The following is a 5,080-nucleotide window of genomic DNA, read 5'->3' as shown; positions in this document are numbered from 1 at the left end:
AAAAACAAATAATTTGTTGATGCATTTCATTAAACACTCGGTGAGCAACGTCAAGATCAAAATGATTGGGTCACCGAGCTGACTCGATCTGAGTTGAGTCGTGCTTGGGCACGCTCGAACTTGGCTTGAAAATTTTTTGAGCTCCAAAAACCAGATCAACTGAGTCCGAATCCAGTTTCAAGCTGAGGCAAGTCGAGCTTTTTCGAGTCAACAAGTCGAGCTTTTTCGAGTCAAATCAAGCGAGCTGACCGAGCTAACTGACTTGTGTACGGCTCTAAGATTTCCTTGTATCCTTGACATGGCCTAACGAAAACCGTCATGTGTGTCATCTGTGTATCAGCAGTAAAAAATAATTTGTGTCCATGTTTTAAGGAGTGATTTGGAATAAGCTGAAGGCTCTAAAATGGCATGGGGAAATTGGAGGGCCCAAAATGATGTGGATGAAGGCAGTAAGAAAAGACTTGATGACTTACTACTCTCTTTTAACAGAAGGTTTGAACCTTTGATAAAGTGGAATGGCAGAAAAATGATTCACGTGGCCTATTTCAATTAATTGGGATGAGGCATAAGATGATGACTACGATGATTTTAGTTGGGTTAATGTGAGTTAATGTAGTCGTGTACAATTTCTGGTTGGCTGCCTATGTGTATCAACGAACTCCACTTTTGTAAGTTTTGAGATATTATCCATGAGAAATTATCATTTATGGTTCACATAGAGACGCTTTTTGCCTGCAACTTGTCATGCGTACAAGATATGCTCTCTGTGGAAAAAGATGGCCCATAATATTTTACCTTTTTTTATTTTTTATTTGTTCACTCTTATAATTTCCATATGATAGTGGATTCTCATGCATATCAGCTTGTCATGATGAACCATAAAAATCTTGTGTTTTCTTGTAGATTATGGTTGTATTTAATTTTCTTCATTTAGTTGCACATGACTCTTGATGTTGGTAATTATTGGTTGTGCAAACAACGTGTTCGTGATTTTGCTTAAATCAATGACTAGTTTGTAAGTGGTGGTGTTGGTTGCTACAAGTGGTATCAGAATGCCCGGGATTTGTGTAACACTTGTGGGAAATGTGTGACTAGTTTGTAAGTGGTGGTGTTGGTTGCTACAAGTGGTATCAGAATGCCCGGCATTTGTGTAACACTTGTGGGAAATGTGTAATAGTAAATTTGAAATGGAGAAATTCGATGGTGGGAAGGATTTTTTTTTTTCTTTGAAAATTTAAAGTTCAAATTTATTAGTACAACAAGTGCAACACAAGCCGTTTTTAGGGTAGGCAAAGAAACCAGAACCTATGACAAATGATGCTTGGTAGGAGATGGATCTTAAAACTTTATCAACCATTTGCCCATATCTAATGGAAAAAGTTTTGTTCAACATGATGAGTGAAAAGACTATGGAAGATATGTGCGCAAAGCTAGAAAGTTTGTATCAAACCAAATCTTTTTTCTGATCGAAGTCAGAGGGGAATTATGTGAAAAGTACTGGTTGAAAATGGGGCAAAACCGTTTATATGAGAAATCATTGTTGGCAAAGAAGGGGTGCCGAATCGATAAAAAACTCCAATTTGATTAAAGAGAAGAAAATTTTCGAATCTAAAAACGAAGTAAATCAAGAATAGTGGATTTTGGTATCAACCAGTAGTAAGTTGTTGATGGCCTCTGCTTTGTGATCTCGAGTTGTGAAGCAGAAGGCTGCGAGCTGCCGGTGACTTGGAAGCCGCTCAAAGTTATTCGATCATTCAAGCCATTCAGCTTGTCCCCTTCGATAGAGGACAGCATGTTGTTCATGGAGCTGGATGTCAAAATCACCACGGGCAGCACCGAGGTGAGCATGGTGAATTCCACCTTCTTAGCTGGCTAGAAAAAGGAAGTAGGCAGCTTCTGCTGAGCACCCGATGGCTTTGGACTTCTGCATTTTCAATCTCTTACTTGACTCTCTGGAGAAGGTAGCGTAGGTTCGGTGATCATCATAGTGGTCCTGTTCTTCTTCTTCATTGGAGAAGGTGTTTGCTGAGGAGGCACCTATAAAGCTGGGCATCAGTCCGGATCGGATCGGATTGAGTCCAACTTGATCCAATCCGAAATCTCAATGGCCTGACCCAAACTCAATCCAATCCGGGACCGAGTCTGGGTCACCTGACTCGGACCGATCCGAAATGTGCATTGCCGGATCTGATCCGAGTCCAACTCGGTCAGAAAAACCGAGTCGGATCGGATTGGGCATGGTTCGGATTGGTCCAGATTTATTATTATTATTATTATTATTTTAAAAATTTATATATATATATATATATATATATAGTAAAATACTAACAACATGGTGGTGCTTTGTGATAAGCGATGCCAATATGCCTACTTTGAAAATTGAATTTTGGTGCTTTGTGCCCGTGGATTAAACAACGGGACAACAAATCCATGATCCCATATGTTGTATTGATCTTACTGTGGACTGACTAGAGTAGAAAACCTGACTAAGCCATCTTATCCATCCAATTGATACGTATGATGGGAAAGAACATTGCTAATAGTGTGCATTGAAATGGAAAGAAATGGTCCAGCAATTGGGTAGGTCGGATTGTATAGTTTTATGAAAATCTAACATGCATGTTCTAAGATAAAATGTAAAAAGAAAATAAACCATGTCCAAAATCAAAAGTACAAATGAACCTAACAATTAACATGCACATACTGATTACTGAGTCATAGATTAGGTAAAACTTTCATACATTCAATACCCTCTATATGATGAATGCCTTTGTGGCATGTAACTAGATGAATCCTTGTCCATAATAGTAACCCCCTCCTCCACCTCCACCTCCACCTCCACCTCCACCTTCATCACCAGATTCATCCTTCGGTTCTCTTTATACTGATTTAACTGCAGGAGAACTCTTGACTGACTCCGAGCTAGATGTGTCCAAAAAACAGTCGTTTACCTCTGCTGAATCGGATTGTGGGGATCCCTTCCCATCGTCCTCATTCACAGATGCAAGAAGTTTTTTCAAATGCCTTTTATGATTTGATTTGTACGGTATTCCCAATCGCTTATAAAATGTTGCAAGACTTTTAAGAAACTTTGATGGTTTACTTGTGCCTGCTTCAACATCATGTTGTCTCGAAGGTGGATGTTGTTGTCTGGTACTTCTTGATTTGGATGCCATTTGCAAGCTTTCTTTGACGTCCTCTTTATAATAATCTTTTTCTTGTTTCCTTAAAATTCTCCTGTTCTTCTTCTCTATTAATTGTGGTTGTGGAAGGCCTGGAACCAGAGCCAGAGGCAGTTACAGTTCCTCTGCTTAATCTTTCTTCATTTATAATAGGCCTACTTCTACATATTCTTTGGTTAGTTGTATTGGTTGTAGTTGTAGGGTGAGAGATGTAGGAAGTCTTCGTACTTGAATCGAGAATGACTCTAAATAAATCTCAAACTTCCTGAAGAGCTTTGCCACATGGTATGACGTCTTCTCCTCGACAAGGCAAATGTAATTTGAGCCGATTTGTTTTGTTGACAAACTGTTTTCCACGAAACTTACATTTCAACTTTATCTTTCCATCCTAGGAGTAAACTTGGAATCTATAATCCCAAATATCCATTGATGCATCATCTTCCGATGACATATCTGGTGTATATCTGGTTAATTTAGGACAACAAAAAAAGTTAAAGTTATGAATGAACGTAATTACCCAACATTCAACAATATAATAAGAGATTTAAACAACATTATCTAATTGAATAGTACTAATGAAAAAAGTGAAATATTCATCCACCCATAAGGCATAACCATAATATTACAATGTAAATGTTTTAACAAAATTACAAATAATATGTTATAACAAAAATATAAAATCGTATTGCAGCTGCAAGTACTGTCTCATCTACTTGTCACTCTTCTCCTCATCAATAGACTTGTCTTTCCCCCACATCGGACGCAGCCAATCCTGAGTACAAATTAGCGCTTCAACCGATTTAGGTGTAAGTGAGCTTCTATACTTGCTTATGACCTTACTCCCTGTATTAAAAGCAGATTCTGATGCCACAGTTGAAATTGGAATTGATAATATATCGCGTGTCATTAACGAGAGCATAGGGTACTGTAAAGTACCAGATCTCGTCCTCCACAACTCCAAAATATCGAAATCATCGCCTTTGAATTTTAAAACTAAAAGATCCTCCTTGACATAGTCTTCAAGTTCTGATTTATGCGTTTGTATTTGAGTCCCTTTCCACTATGCATAGTAAGACATGAAATCATTTGCCGTGTCTTCTTGCGATGCATCAATTGCAGAACTAGAACCCACATGAGGAGATTGTTCTTTTGCGGCGCACACATACAAATTGTACAATTCACTGACTGCATCAAAAATCTTTTCAGCCTCAACATCACCCATCGTACCATACAACTTATTGCATATGAAGTCAACCATAATCATCTTATATAGGGAATTAAGAACGACCACAACACCCATTACCAGACTACACTCAGACTAATACTTATTAAACTTTACCTACATACCCATGGTCATTAAGTGTAGAAAGTCTTGTCCACTATTGCTTTTGCGCAAGGCATCTTTTACCTTCCAAAGTTCAGGCAGAAATATATTTGCGGTTGGATACTTGCTACTTAAAAATTTCTTCGTGCTGTTGTAAAAAACAGAAAGGAACTTACAAACTGATTCAGCTTTTGATCAATCATCTTCAGAAGGCAGCCAAACATACACACTATCACGCTCCGCATAGTGAGAGAATGCAGGTCTCAAATCTATCGCTGAATCTAACATTTCAAAAGTTGAATTCCAACGTGTTATTACGTCCAACTTCATCGGTCTCTGAGTTGACAAATTCAACCACTTCACGATCTCATTCCATGCATGTAATCGTGAAGGTGACTCCTATATATATTTCACACACTCTCTCTTATGTGCTCGATCATGAGATCAATTATTTTAAGGCCATCTTATACAATCAAGTTTAGGATGTGGGCACAATAACTAATATGAAATATCTTTCCATCAAAATACAGATCACTAGTGGCCCTAAATTGGTTGTGCAAATTTGTTATCACGC

This window comes from Magnolia sinica, chromosome 8 (genome assembly GCF_029962835.1).
Source record: "Magnolia sinica isolate HGM2019 chromosome 8, MsV1, whole genome shotgun sequence".
Lineage (NCBI taxonomy): Eukaryota > Viridiplantae > Streptophyta > Magnoliopsida > Magnoliales > Magnoliaceae > Magnolia > Magnolia sinica.
Note: the sequence above shows the minus strand (reverse complement) of the source record.